General features: G+C 43.1%; 1 non-coding gene across 1 annotated transcript; it reads right to left on the bottom strand.

Annotated features, from left to right (window-relative positions):
* Nucleotides 1-12,494: 12,494 nt before the first annotated feature.
* trnaq-cug lies at nucleotides 12,495-12,567 on the bottom strand. The gene has a single exon. It is a non-coding gene; the product is annotated as a tRNA-Gln (tRNA).
* Nucleotides 12,568-16,411: the final 3,844 nt, after the last annotated feature.

Here is a 16,411-nt window from a genome sequence, read left to right as displayed (position 1 = left end):
GCTGTAAACTTTTGCTATAAATTCTGTGTCATACAATCTTATACTCCACAACCACCTGATGAAGGAGCAATGCACTGAAAGCTAGTGCTTCCAAATAAACCTATTGGACTATAACCTGGTATTGTGTGATTTTTAACTTTGTACACCCCAGTCCAACACCGGCGTCTCCAAATCATGCCTTACCTTTGCAAGCTTCAAACATCTGAAAGATTTGAATACTGTAAACACAAGGCTTTGTTCAGAATCAAAATCTGTTGCACAATGTGAATGTGTGTGGCTAGGCCTCATGCTAAAATGTGATGTTGTCAATTGCAGGTCAGTTTTAACTTGTCAGTGCATACTTTCAGTAATCTGATAGCTTTTCCTCACTATCCCACATTAATACCTAGTAAAATCTGTGATGTGGAGGTACCAGTGTTGGACTGGGGTGGACAAAGTTAAAAATCACACAACACCAAGTTATAGTCCAACAAGAGCACTCTGAAAACTAATACTTCCAAATAAACCAGTTGGACTATAACCTGGTGTTGTGTGATTTTTAATTTGGTAAAATCTGGAATTCAGCATTTGTCCTCCTAAATGCTACCTGAATGAGCAGGTTAACTTCCTGTGATTTATCCTCTTTCCATTTTATTCTCCAAGCTATCTCTGCTGAGTCTCTGTTTAAATCTAAGACTGCCTTGATCTGGTGCCATTTGGAACTCCACATATCCTTCTGTTCCTTTCCTGAGTGTTGGTCTCTACGTGAGCGCTTGCCTAATTCTCTCCCACATATCCTTCTGTCCTTTCCTGAGTGTTGGTCACTATGTGAGTGCCTGCCTGTTTCTCCCATCTTTCAGAACAAATGTAAATCTCCATGCACAGCAGTTGAATCTCATGTGGTTAGGCTCATTTTTGAATTGGGCCACAAGACATAGGAGCAGAAATTAAACCATTCATCCCAAAGAGTCTGCAAGCCATTCAACCATGCCTAATAAGTTTCTCAACCCCATTCTCCTGCTTTCTCCCCATAACCCTTGATCCCCTTGATACTCAAGAATCTACCTATCTCTGTCTTCAATATACCCACAGCCTTCTGTGGCAATGAATGCCATAAATTCACTACTCTGGCTGGAGAAGTTTTTCCTTATCTCCATTCTAAAAAGTTTCCTTTTACTCTAAAGCTGTGCCCTCTGGACTATCTGTGATTTTATTTATAAACATCCCAAACTCCTCAATTAGATTCCAGTCTGTACCTCACTCCCCAGTATTAGTTAATCGATATGTGAAACACCCAGGCAAATATTTATCCCTTGGCCAACATCGGTAGGGAGAGGGATTGTCTTGTTGTTGCTTTGAGCAGGGTTGCTTTCATGTTTTCTGCATTGTAGCAGTGACTGCACTTCAGGTTGGAGTGTCCTGGGATGTGGGGGTTCCTATTGGGCTAGAGGTTTGTTCTTTGGTTTTCATGGAGGAGGTGGCCGCATGTGGCATTGGGTATGCATGTGATGTCATCTGTCCTATTAGTGGAGCAGACCGGTGCTCCCTTCATTGGGGGTCAGTGCGTTAAGTGTGAGAGTTGGGACATCGTGTTGCAGCTGTGCAAAGCATTGGTGAGGCTGCTTTTGGGGTGTTGTGTTCGGTTCTGGTCTCCTTGCTGTGGGAAGGATGTTGGACTTGACATTTAGAGAGGATTTGTGGGGACGTTGCTGGGCTTTGAGTGTTTGGGCCGTGGGGAAGGGGTGGGTAGGCTTGGGTGTCAGAGGCTGGGGAATGGGAGGGAGTGACCTTGTCGGGGTTGAAAAATCATGAGAGGCATGTATTGGGTGAATAGCCAAGATACTTTTCCCAGGGTAGGGGAGTCCTAAACTACAGGGCAGATGTTTGTGATGAGTGGGGAGAGATTTAGGGGGATCTAAGGGGCCAGTTTTTCATGCAGAAGGTGGTGCTTGTGTGGAATGGACTACCAGAGGTGGTGGTGGAGGTGAGTACAATTACAATATTTAAAAGGCATCTGCTACATGAATAGAAAGGATGGGACAAGATCAGTTTAGGATATCTAGTTAAACCGAAGGGTCTGTTTCTGTGCTATATAACTCTATGACTCTATGACACTGGGTTGCCCAAACACCTGATGAACACCCTCTCCAACAAAACTCCCATGCAATCAGCATTCTGTGGAAGAGAATCAAATTACAATTTTAAAACAAAAATCCTGCAATCACTACTCTTACTTGACATGACAGAAAACCATGCCATTCCTAAATGCCAGCTAGCTACATGCCATTGAGTACCATCTCAATTGGGATATTGGCATCCAATTCAATAGCAGGTACCCAATCGAATGAGGAAATGAGAAGTCTCAGCATGCACCTTATTGCATTTTTTGATCAAAATGACAAGTAGAGATTTCACCCTTGACATGAAAACCCAGAGAATCTGGGAAATGGCATACTTTCGGGTGTCTGTGAACCATTCACATGGTTAGGAATTTAATCCCAACTGCCTGGTTGCTGGCGGGTTAGGTAGCAAGTGGATTGCTTCAGTTATTATTAAGTTTATGTGAATAATAGTCCATTGTTTTATTTCAGTGGTATTAAATATATTTAAAAATCACGTAACACCAGGTTATAGTCCAACAGGTTTGTTTGGAAGTACTATCTTTCAGACCACTGCTCCTTCGTCAGGTAGCTAGTGGGGTAGGCTCTCAGGAAGGCTAGATGTCAACATGAACTGGGTGGGAGGACCATTTTTCTGTACTTTTTAAAATCTATTTTATAATTTATTCCTAAATCTGCAATGCTGGACATTTGTCTTAACTTCTTTATTTTTCCATGAACTGTACTGAAAAAAGCTGTACCATAAGCACCATAAGCAGCAACTTGCACACTTTCACTGTACTCATTTCGGTATGTGACGATTAAGCTAATTCAATTCAGTTATGACATCAATATGTCCCAAGATATCTTTCAGTCAATTAAGTAATTTTTGAACTGGTATCATAGAATCAGGAGTAAATTATTCAGCCCGTTGAACATATTCTGGCATTAAAACAGTTCATGGCTGATTCATATCGTAACTTTATCCATCCGTATGTCCACTCATTCTGGACTCTCTCACCACTAATAATAGTTTCTTTCTATCTTCAATACCAACTCAATTAATCATCTTAAATACATCAAAGAATTCTCCTCTTAATCTTCTGTAGTCATGGGAATAACAGTCTATTTTATGATCTTAAACTTTTAGCCCTAGTACAGGCAGTCTCTAGGTTGCGAATGACTCCCATTCTTCTGTTCATTCACAAGTTGATTTGTATGCAGCAACGCAGTAATGAGGAACTAAACTTTTGTTGACATATGTTGAGTTTATGAATAAATGATGTCTGGGTGTCAGAAAAACTTCGCTACTCTTTGCCAAAATAGCGCCACTGGATCTTTTACATCCACCTGAGGGGAAAAGAGGATAAATTTTAGATGTAAATTGTTTCCTTGCATGGTCCACCAACCAACTAGAAATTCAATGATCAAAGAACTGACTGAAAAGTTGGCTGCCTGCAACAATATTACACAGAGAGTAGCTTTGAGTGATTCAGAATGGGATCCTTATGTCCAGATGGGAAGTAGTCCTACCTTAGAGTGCCATCAGCCGATGATGGCCACCGCTGGGACTACAGCCTGTCTCAGAGGTAGAAAAGTCATGGAACCTGGACTCAGGTTAATCCGGTATTTTGGATGGGCCCAAACTTGGAGTCCCCAGAGAGAGTGTTTGGAGTATTGTGTACCGTTTTGGTTGCCACATTACCAGAAGGACATGGAAACTTTGGAGAGAGTGCAGAGGAGGTTCACCAGGATATTACCTGGTCTCGAGGGTATTGGCTATGAGGAAAGGTTAAAAAGACTAGGATTGTATTCACTGGAAAGATGGCAGCCGAGAGGAGACTTGATAGAAGTCTACAAAATTATGAGAGACATGGATAGGGTGGATAGTCAGAGGCTTTTTCCCAGGGTTGAAGTTTCAATTATGAGGGAGCACAGGTTCAAGGTGAGAGGGGAAAAGTTTAAGGGAGATGTGCAAGGGAAGTTTTTTATGCAGACAATGGTAGGGACTTGGAATGCACTGCCAGCTGAGGTGGTGGAACAGGCAAGTTGGTGACATCTAAGAGGCATCTGAGTGGTTACATGAATGGGGAGGGAATAGAGGGATACATAACTATTAAGGGCAGAAAATTTGTTTTTTTGTTTAGTTGGGGCATGATGATTGGCACAGGTGTGGAGGGCCAAAGGGCCTGTTCCTGTGCTGTACTTCTCTGTGCTCTGTGTTCTATCCAGCTTCTCCGTATAACTTGAATCCTCCAGTCTTAATACCACCTTTGTGGGTCTTTTCTGAATCCTCTCCAGTTTGACAGTGTCCTTCCTGTGGCAGGGTGGTTGGAGCTGTGTGCGGTGCTCTAGGATTGGCCTCACCAACTCAACATGATGTCCCAACTCCTCTACTTAATGGTGTGAGCAATGAAGGCAAGTGTGCTAATCATCCTGTTTACCTGTGACACAACCTTCAAGGAACTAAATGCCTGAACCCCTAGGTCTCTCTCTGTTCGACAACATTACTCAGGGCCCAAGCATTAACTGGATAAGTCCTGCCCTTGTCATCTTACCAAAATGCAATCCTAATATCCAATACAAATACAATTTATCCAAATTAAACCCCATCTGCCACTTTCAGTTCACTGGTCAAATGAATCAAGATCACGTTGTAATCTTAGATAACATTCATTTCTGTCTACTCTACCACCAATTTTGGTGTCATCTGTGAATTTATTAACTATTCCTCCCAAGTTCTTATTCAAGTCATTTGCATAAATGACAAACAACTGTGGACCAGTGGCAATCCTTGCAGAACACTCCTGGTCAGTGGCCTGCAATCTGAAAAACAAGTCTCACCCACTATCTTCTGTCTCCTACCATCAAGTCATTTTTGCATCCAATTGACAAGCTTTCCCTGAATCATAGAGTCATAGACATGTACTACATGGAAACAGATCCTTCGGCCCAACCCGTCCATGCTGACCAGATATCCCAACCCAATCTAGTCCTACCTGCCAGCACCCGGCCCATATCCCTCCAAACCCTTCCTAATCATATACTCATCCAAATGCCTTTTAAATGTTACAATTGTACCAGCCTCCACCACTTCCTCTGGCAGCTCATTCCATACACATATACCACCCTCTGTGAAAAAGTTGTCCCTTAAGTCTCTTAGATCTTTCCCCTCTCACCCTAAATCTATGCCCTCTAGTTCTGGACTCCCCCCAGCACAGGGAAAAGACTTTGTCTATTTATCCTATCCATGCCCCTCATGATTTTATAAACCTCTATAAGGTCACCTCTCAACCTTCACTCCAGGGAAAACAGCCACAGCCTAGTCAGCCTCTTCCTATGGTTCAAATCCTCCAACCCTGGCAACATCCTTGTAAATCTTTTCTGAACCCTTTCAGGTTTCACAACACCCTTCCGATAGGAAGGAGACCAGGATTGCACACAATATTCCAACAGTGGCCTAACCAATGTCCTGTACAGCTGCAACATGACCTCCCAACTCCTGTACTCAATACTCTGACCAATAAAGGAAATCATACCAAATGCCTTCTTCACTATCCTGTCTACCTGCGACTCCACTTTCAAAGAGCTATGAACCTGCACTCCAAGGTCTCTTTGTTCAGCAACAGTCCCTAGGATATAAGTCCTGCTAAGATTTGCTTTCCCAAAATGCAGCACCTCACATTTATCTGAATTAAACTCTACCTGCCACTTCTCAGCCCGTTGGCCCATCTGGTCAAGATCCTGTTGTAATCTGAGGTAACCTTCTTCGCTGTCCACTACATCTCCAATTTTGGTGTAATCTGCAAACTTACTAACTGTACCTCTTATGCTCGCATCCAAATCATTTATGTAAATGACAAAAAGTAGAGGGTACTCCACTGGTCACAGGCCTCTAGTCTGAAAAACAACCCTCCACCACCACTCTCTGTCTTCTACCTTTGAACCAGTTCTGTATCTAAATGGCTAGTTCTCCCTTTATTCCATGAGATCTAACCTTGCTAATCAGTCTCCCATGGGGAACCTTGTCGAACACCTTACTGAAGTCCATATAGGTCAGATCTACCGCTCTGCCCTCATCAATTCTCTTTGTTATTTCTTCAAAAAACTCAATCAAGTTTGTGAGACATGATTTTCCAAGCACAAAGTCATGTTGACTATCCCTAAGCAGACCTTGCCTTTCCAAATACATGTACATCCTGTCCCTCAGGATTCCCTCCAACAACGTGCCCAACACCGACGTCAGGCTCACTGATCTATAGTTTCCTGGCTTGTCCTTACCACCCTTCTTAAACAGTGGCACCACGTTAGCCAACTTCCAGTCTTCCGGCACCTCACCTGTGACTATTGATGATACAAATATCTCAGCAAGGGGCCCACCAATCACTTCTCTAGCTTCCCACAGAGTTCTAGGGTAAACCTGATCAGGTCCTGGGGATTTATCCACCTTTATTTGTTTCAAGACATCCAGCACTTCCTCCTCTGTAATATAGACATTTTGCAAGACGTCACCATCTATTTCCTTACAGTTATATCTTCCATATCCTTTTCCACAGTAAATACTGATGCAAAGTACTAATTTAGTATCTCCCCCATTTTCTGTGGCTTCACATAAAGGCCACCTTGCTGATTTTCGAGGGGCCCTATTCTCTCCCTCGTTACCCTTTTGTCCTTAATGTATTTATAAAAACCCTTTGGATTCTCCTAAATTCTATTTGCCAAAGCTATCTCATGTCCCCTTTTTGCCCTTCTGATTTCCCTCTTAAGTATACTCCTACTGCCTTTATACTCTTCTAAGGATTCACTTAGATTCTATTCCTGACATATGCTTCCTTCTTTTTCTTAACCAAACCCTCAATTTCTTTAGTCAACCAGCATTCCCTATACCTACCAGCCTTTCCTTTCACCCTAACAGGAATATACATTCTCTGGATTCTCATAATCTCATTCCTGAAGGCTTCCCATTTTCCAGCCATCCCTTTACCTGTGAACATCTGCCCCCAATCAGCTTTTGAAAGTTCTTGCCTATAACCGTCAAATTTGGCCTTTCTCCAATTTCGAACTTCAACTTTTAGATCTGGTCTATCCTTTTCCATCACTATTTTAAATCTAATAGATTTATGGTTGTTGGCCCCAAAGTGCTCCGCCACTGACACCTCAGTCACCTACCCTGCCTTATTTCCCAAGAGTAGGTCAAGTTTTGCACCTTCTCTAGTGGGTACATCCACATACTGAATCAGAAAAGTTAAAATCCCTTACCATAACCACCCTATTATTCTTACAGATAGCTGAGATCTCCTTACAAGTTTGTTTCTCAATTTCCCACTGACTATTAGGGGGTGTATATTACAATCCCAATAAGGTGATCGTCCGTTTCTTATTTCTCAGTTCCACTCAAATAACTTCCCTGGATGTATTTCCAGGAATATCCTCCCTCTGCACTGCTGTAATGCTATCCTTTATCAAAAACGCTACTCCCCCTCCTCTCTTGCCTCCCTTTTTATCCTTCCTGTAGCATTTGTATCCTGGAGCATTAAACTGCCAATCCTCCCCATCCCTGAGCCATGTTTCTGTAATTGCTCTGATATCCCAGTCCCATGTTCCTAACCATGCCCTGAGTTCATCTGCCTTCACTGTTAGGCCCCTTGCATTGAATGTGTTGCTGGAACAGTAGCAACACATTTTCAGCTCTGATCTCCAGCATCTGCAGACCTCACTTTCTCCCCTTGCATTGAATTAAATGCAGTTTAATTTATTCGTCCTACCTTGTCCCTGCCTGCCCTGACTGTTTGACTCTCTTCTATTCTCAACTGTACCAGTCGCAAATTGACCTCTGTCCTCACAGTCTCCCTGGGTCGTTTCCCCTCACCCCCCCCCCACCTTACAAGTTTAAATCCTCCCAAGCAGCTCTAGAAAATCTCCCTGCCAGTATATTAGTCCCCTTCCAATTTAGGTGCAAACCGTCCCTCTTGTCCAGGTCACTTCTACCCCAAAAGAGATTCCAATAATCCAAAAATGTGAATCCTTCTCCCATATACCAGCTTTTCAGCCATGCATTCACCTGCTCTATCTTCCTATTTCTGCCCTCACTAGCTTGTAGCACTGGGAGCATTCCAGATATTACTACTCACGAGGACCTCCTTTTTAAATTCCTGCCTAACTCTCTGTAATCACCCTTCAGAATTGTAACCTTTTCCCTTCCTATGTCGTTGGTTCCAATGTGGACAATGACCTCTTGCTGGCCCTTCTCCCCCTTGAGAACGTTCTGCACCCTCTCTGAGACATCCTTGATCCTGGCACCAGGGAAGCAACACACCATTCTGATTTTTCGCTGCTGGCCACAGAATCATCTGTCTATAATTCGGACTAGAGAATCCCCTAATACAATTGATCTCTTGGAATCCGACGTATCCCTCATTGCATTAGGGCCAGTCACAATACCCGAAACTTGGCTGTTTGTGCTACGTTCCCCTGAGTATCCATCACCCCCTACATTTTCCAAACTTACTTGTTTGAAATGGGTATAGCCACAGAACACACCTGCACTAGGTGCCTACCTCTCTTACCTTTCCTGGAGTTAACCCACTTATGTGACTATATCTGAGACTTTCCCCCTTCCTATACCTGCCATCCATCACATATGTTGCTGTTGCAAATTCCTCATTGCTTCTGTCTCTCCTACTGATCCATTCGATCTGATAAGATTTGCAACCAACAGCATTTATTGCAGATATAATCTGCAGTAACCCTTAAACTCTCTTTAAACTCCCACATCTGACAAGAAGCACATATCACCCTACTAAAGGTTATTTTTGCTCCTTCACAATCTACAGACCCAGAAAATAACATCGTCTTATTCCTCTACAAAACACTGCCCCAGGTTAGATTACTAGTTATGGCTTATATTTTAAGTTTAATCAAGAGACATATCTCAAAAAACATATAATCAAGAAAGAACCCACTCTACTTAGTACTACAGACTTTCTGTAGGCCACTTAAAACAATTAACTTATCTGATTCTGTGCTATGAACTTCGCCCAAATAGTTCCTCCAAGATCAGTTGTGAATTTCACTGTTTGTTAATTTTCCCAGACGCACTCCGATGTCCAGCAATACATGAATTCAAACAGCAAAGGCAGTACTATGCAGGTACACTGTGGTGTCAGTTTCTTTCTCCCTTCCTCCCTCCTGAACCAACCTCACCATGTGCTTCCTTTGTCTGTTCTTCTCCCTTTTAAAACTGTTGTTGTTTTGACTTTCTTTTTCCAAAGTTCCAAAACAATGCAACAGCATATAAAACAGTAGTTGCTGCTCCTGGAATTTGAGGAAATCACCTAAAATACCTCAAAAAAGGAGCAGCTATTACAGCCAGATGTTTTTCCCATCTTGGATTACCCAGAATCCATGTGACCTAACTTTATTAACCAGTCTAACATGCGGAATCTTGTCAAAGACTTTACTAAAGTTCATATACACAACATCTACAACTCTGCCCTCAACTATCTTTTTGATTACATTCTCAAAAAACTCAATCAAGTTGTGTGGCAGGATTTCCCACATCGAGAGCGTAGCGCTGGAAAAGCACAGCAGGTCAGGCAACATCTGTGGAGCAGGAGAATCGACATTTCGGGTATGAGCCTTTCATCAGGGATGAGGCTTGTGGGCCAAGAAGGCTGAGAGATAAATGGGATGGGTGTGGGGCTGTGGGGAAGGTAGCTAAGAGTGCAATAGGTAGATAAAGGTGTGATGGTGATAGGTCGGAGAGGAGGGTGGAGCAGATAGGTGGGAAGGAAGATGGACAGGTAGGATAGGTCAAGAGGGTGGTGTCAAGTTGAAAGGTTCAATCTGTGATAAGGTGGGGGGAGGGGAAATGAGGAAACTGGTGAAATCCACATTGATCCCATGTGGTTGGAGTGTCCCCATGCGGAAGATGAGGTTTTCTTCCTCCAGATGGTGGGCAGTAAGGGTTTGGCGATGGAGGAGGCCCAGGAGCTGCATGTCCTTGAGGGAGTGGGAAGGGGAGTTAAAGCGTTCAGCACGGGGCAGTGGCTGCTTCATGCGTGTGTCTTGGAGATGTTCTCCAAAGCGTTCCAAAAGTAGTGCTCTGTCTCCCCAGTGACAGAGGAGATCACATCAGGAGCAATGGATACAGTAAATGACATGTGTGGAAGTGCAGGTTAATCTCTGACAGATGTGAAAGGCTCCTTTGGGGCCTTAGAAGGAGGTGAGGGGGAGGTGTGGATGCGGCAGCCCCCAGGATTTCCTATGTGCAAAGCCATGCTAACCATCCCTAATCAATCCTTGCCTCTCCAATGGCATGTAGATCCTGTTTCTCAAAATCCCCTCCAACAGATTGCCCAAGACTGATATCAGCCTCAGGCTTCTATAGTTGCCCGGTTTCTACTTATAGCCTTTCTGGCACAACATTAGCCACCCTCCAGTTCTCCAGCACCTCACCTGTGACTGTAGATGATACAATATCTCTGCTAGGGGCCCCAGAGTTTTTTCCCTAGCTTCCCACAATGTCTTGGGATATGATTCATTCAGATCCCTGAGATTTATCTCCATTTAATTTTTTTTAAGACCTCCAACACTCCTCTTCTGTTATGTGGATTGCTTTCAAAACATCTGTATTTATTTCCCTGAGTTCCTTAGACTTCACAGTAAATACTGATGCAAAATATTCATTTAGTAGCTCTTCCATTTCCTGTAGTTCCACATAGAGATGGCCTCGTTGATCTTTAAGGGGCCTTATTCTCTCCCTAATTGCTCTTTTGCTCCTAAAGAACGTGTCAAATCTCTTTAAATTATCCTTATCTGCCAAGGCTATGTAATATACAGTCATATAGTCATACAGCACGGAAACAGACCCTTCGGTCCAATCAGTCCATGCTGAACATAAGCCGAAACTAAACTGGTCCCACCTGCGTGTTCCTGATCCATGTGCCTCCAACTTTTCCTATTCATGTATCTATCCAAATGTCTTTTAAACATTGTAATTGTACCAACATCCATTACTTCATGAGAGAGTTCATTCCACGTCCAGACCACCCACTGTGTAGAAGATTTGCCTCATGTCTTTTTTGAATCTCTCTCCTCTCACTCTAAAAATCTGCCTCCAGTCTTGAAATTCTTCGTCTTAGGGAAAAGACAACTACCATCAACTCTATCCATACCTCTCATTATTTCATAAATGTCTATCAAGTCGCCTCTAAACCTCCCACACTCCAGTTTGCCCTCCTGATTTCCATCTTAAGAATGCCCTTACATGCCTATACACTTGAAGCAATTCACTTGATCCCAGTTGTCTATACCTAATATATGCCTCCTTTTCTTCTTGATCAGAGCCTCAAAATTTTTATTCCTCCATTGACTTCTACTCCTACCACCCCTACCCTTCATTTGATAGGAACATCTCATTATTCCACTTTTGAAAGCATAGCTATTCGAGCTATTCTTTTACCTGTGAACACTCTACTCAATCAATGTTTTGAAAGTTCCTGTCTCATACTGTCAAAGTTGGCCTTACTCCAGTTTAGAACTTTAATTTTTGCACAAAGCCTATCCTTTTCAATAACAATTTTAAAACTAATAGAATTATGATCACAGGTTCCAGTGTGGTCCACCATTAACACTTCAGTCACTATTGGGGGCCCTATACTACAAGCCCATCATCCCCTTTTTATTTATGAGTTCAACTCTGGGCAATGAAAGCTATTGGGCTCCTTGGCTTCATCTTCTGTGCCACACAGAAAATAGTGACAGGTGCAGAACTAAGGCCCTATAGTGAGCATGAATTGACCTCAGTAAGTCTAAGGGCAGGCAGGCTGTCTGACATCTTCCTCACTCACTGTAATATGGGAGATGTACAAGGGAAGTTTTCACACAGAGAGTAGTAACAGCCTGGAACACACTGCTAGATGAGATGGTGGAAGCAGGCACATTGGTGACATCTAAGAGGCATCTGGATGGTTACGTGAATAAGAAGGGAGTAGAAGGATACATAGCAAATAAGAGCAGAAAATTTGTTTTTTAGTTTATATAGGGCATGTTGATCAGATCAGGCTTGGGGGGGTTGAAAGGTTTGTTCCTGTGCTGTACTTCTCTGTGAATGAGACAGCTATATTAATTGTAGAGGCACATTTTTAAAATAAAGCTGGAAATGTTATCCTATTTGTAATGAGAAAGCAACCAATTTAGCATGATGTGTCTGTGTCTCATCAATATTCTGTGTCCCCCCTCCTCCTGCCAAACTAGCCCAAAAGCAGTCCCAGTGATCCAGGAATCTAAAACCCTCTGCCTTGCACCATGCATTTATCTGTCTACTTACCAATTTCTGAACTCACTAATGTGAGTAGCACATGGCAATGTTGTGGTGAGGAATGTGAAGATTCAATTGGGGTCCAAAACCTAATTCACCCCAGGTGGGACTTGAACCCATAATCCCTGGCTCCAGAGGCCAGTGCCTTATCCATTAGGCCACTGAGGCTACATGTGATGATACCTCAGAGGTTATGGTTAGTTGCTTCATCTCCCTGTGATCAATGAACAACTTAATGTTTGTAGGTGAAAGTGAGGCCTGCAGATGCTGGAGATTAGAGTCAAGATTAGAGTGGTGCTGAAAAGGCAGCATCCAAGGAACAGGAAAATCAATGTCTAGGGCAGGATTACTGATGAAGGGCCCCTGCCCAAAATATCGATTTTTCCTGCTGCCTGACCTGCAGTGCTTTTCCAGCACCACTCTAATCTTGAATTTAATGTTTGTTCTGAGTCAGTCTCGCATATTGTATTAATTCTAAAGATCCCAGTAAATATTCTGTGTTTAGGTCTAACTGGTTTCTAATCATTAACAATTAACAATTAACACCACTGATTGCTTTGGGACGATACTATGGCTTTAAGAGGTGTATTTTGTCCTGTTTAATTCTTTTTTTATGTATAAAAAACAAAAATGTTTTAAAAGTACAGAAAAGTAGAAATCTTGTATTATTATATTATACTACAGTAATGTTGACAATAAAATGCCTACTCTTCAAGATACAATCATCTCATATTTACTTAATTTAACCCAAATAAACTCAAATTAAATAAAATAACATGAAATTAAATCATGATCCACTAGAATTAAATTACACTACATTGTAATATATTACATTACTCCACTTGCCACATCTCCATCAAGGCTCCCGTCCACGGAAGCAATAGTTATTATACCTATATTTATTAGGCCTCACCCCCCACTGGGGCCCCCAGACCACCATATACGGCCCTCATGGCTATATAAAGGCCTAATCAGTCTCTAATCAGCCGCCATGTCTTATAAAATTGCTCTGTTCCGTGGCGCACCATACTTGTCAGATAAACTTGAAAGACATACTTCATCATAAGTCTGTGCCACCCTGCAAGACCTGGAGGTTTTTCTGATATCCAATTCATTACGATGTTCTGCCTCACACAGTCTGTAAGAACATTGAATAACCTCTTCCTGTGCTCATCCAAAGAGGGAAGATTCGGTAGTCCCAAAAGGAGGGATACTGGATCCTCCCGAACTTCCATTCCCAGGATCCTCTCCAGCTAATTCACTATGGCCCCACAGTATCTGCAGATCTTGTAAAAGGACCAAAAGCAATGTGTAAGGGTGCCAATACTGATTTTACAGTTGGGACATTTTGGAGAAGATCCTTTCTTAAACTTTTCTAACCTCTCTGGCACCATATGGACCCTGTAAAGGATCTTCAATTGCATCACTTGTGCCTAATTGCATATTGAAATTTTCTTTACATTCCCCCATATATCCTCCCATGTTTCCGATGAGATTTCTCCCCCTAACTCCTGATTCCAAATCTACTGGAGTTTCTCCATATCCCCCAAGGCAATCCCTTTCTGCAGATGATATATGGTACTAACTGAGAGAGCGCCCCCACATTGGAGCACTCCTCTTTCTATATCCGACTTGCAGGGCTGGGTCAAGAGCTTGGTCTTCTTCTGTATGTAATCCCTAACCTGGAAATATTGGAAAAGATCCTTAGTAGGGATTCCATGTTTCTGACCTAATTGGCTGAAAGACATCAAGACCTCTCCCTCAAATAAATCTCCCAGACAGAAGATTCCTTTACCCTCCCATGCTCTGAAGCTGGAGTCCATTGACCCTGTTATAAATCCTGGGGGTCCCACTAATGGCAAAATCTTAAGCAAATTGCCCTCACCCTGCCACATTATGGTAGTCCCAAAAGGAGGGATATTAGATCCTCCTTACTGTCAATTCACCGGATCTTCTCCATGGCCCCCCAGTACCTGCAGATCTTGTAACAGGACCAAAAGCAATGTGTAAGGGTGCCAATACTGATTTTACAGTTGGGACATTTTGGAGAAGATCGTTTCTTAATCTTCGCTAACCTCTCTGGCACCATATGGACCCTGTAAAGGATCTTCAATTGCATTGCTTGTGCCATATTGCATATTGAAATTTTCTTCACATTCCCCCATATATCGTCCCATGTTTCTGATGCGATTTCTTCCCCTAACTCTTGAATCCAAACTTCCTGGAGTCTCTCCATATCCCCCAAGGCATTCCCTTTCTGCAGATGATATATGGTACTAACTGAGAGAGCGCCCCCACATTGGAGCACTCCTCTTTCTATATCCGACTTGCAGGGCTGGGTCAAGAGCATGGTCTTCTTCTGTATGTAATCCCTAACCTGGAAATATTGGAAAAGATCCTTAGTAGGGATTCCATGTTTCTGACCTAATTGGCTGAAAGACATCAAGACCTCTCCCTCAAATAAATCTCCCAGACAGAAGATTCCTTTACCCTCCCATGCTCTGAAGCTGGAGTCCATTGACCCTGTTATAAATCCTGGGAGTCCCACTAACGGGATGAACGGCAAAATCTTAAGCAAATTGCCCTCACCCTGCCACATTATCCTCTGTGCTTTCACCGTCTTTATGATAATTGGACTCTCACAGTGCTCAGCCACAGAGCTCATCTTATCCATAAAAGTAAGTTTATGAGGGGACATCTCGCCTGCGAGGCTTCAACATCAAGCCATATTGACTTCGAGTCCTTACACACCCATTCACCTCCATTTGACAGCAGGGTGCCTGTTTGGTATCTCTTCAGATCTGAGAGGGCCACCGGCCCCATATCCTGCAGAAATTGCAACTTGGTAAATTTAATTTGGGGGCACCTCTGGTCCCAAATAAATGATCCAAACCATCTCGCAAACCTCCGCAGCACCAATTTGGGTAATAACAACGGGAGCATCCTCATTGGATATAACAACTGAGGAAGAACATTAATTTTAAACAAGGCTATACGGCCGAGCCATGATACGGGTAATCCCTCCCATCGCAGCAAATCCTGCTTTATTCTCTCAAATAGCTGCACAAAGTTAGCTGTGTACAGCTGCTCGAAGCGAAGGGTAATAAAATTCCCAGATAGAGAAAACCTTTCGAGGTCCATCTAAAAGGAAACTCCATTCTGTCCTCCAGCCCTGCTTTATTCTCTCAAATAGCTGCACAAAGTTAGCTGTGTACAGCTGCTCGAAGCGAGGGGTAATAAAAATTCCCAGGTGGGGAAAACCTTTCGAGGTCCATCTAAAAGGAAACTCCATTCTGTCCTCCAGCTTCGGTACTTCCACCAATTCCCCCATGGGCATGACTTCCGATTTTGTAAAATTTACCCTGTATCCCGAAAAGCTGCCGAATAATTTAATTTTTTGTATTAGCCGGGGTATGGACTTTTCGGGGTTAGCCAAAAACAGAAGGACATGGTCCGCATAAGAGTGATTTGGTGTTCCCCAGTTCCCACTTTGGTGCAGTTATTTCAGGGCCCTTTAGGATAGCTTTCGCCAGTGGTTCAAGTACCAAGGTAAACATCAATGGTGACAGGAGACATCCCTGTCAGCTGCCCCTCCCCACAGCAAAATTACTCGATTTAACCCCATTCGTGATAACCGCCACCTGGGGGTGGTTGTATAACGCTGCCAACCACCTGGCGAAGGCCCCTCCCAGACCAAAACCATCTAGAACAGCAAAGGGATACGACTATTCCACCCGATCCAAAGCCTTTTCTGCATCCAGGCAGACCACCAAACCCGGAATCAGTCTTTGTTGACATATTTACACTATATTCAATAGCCGCCTGATATTGTTGGAGGAGCTACGGCCCTTGGTAAAACCCGTCTGGTCCTCGTTTATAATAACGGGCAGCACCTTCTCCAGTCTCAGAGCCAACACCTTTTATAGGATGTTAAAATCCACATTCAACAATGAGATGGGTCTTTACGACACGCAATCCTCAGGGTCTTTGCCTTTCTTTAAAATAAGGGAGA

Source organism: Chiloscyllium plagiosum, chromosome 7, assembly GCF_004010195.1.
Source record: "Chiloscyllium plagiosum isolate BGI_BamShark_2017 chromosome 7, ASM401019v2, whole genome shotgun sequence".
In the NCBI taxonomy this organism is placed as follows: Eukaryota; Metazoa; Chordata; class Chondrichthyes; order Orectolobiformes; family Hemiscylliidae; genus Chiloscyllium; species Chiloscyllium plagiosum.
This window is presented reverse-complemented; position numbering and strand designations above follow the sequence as displayed.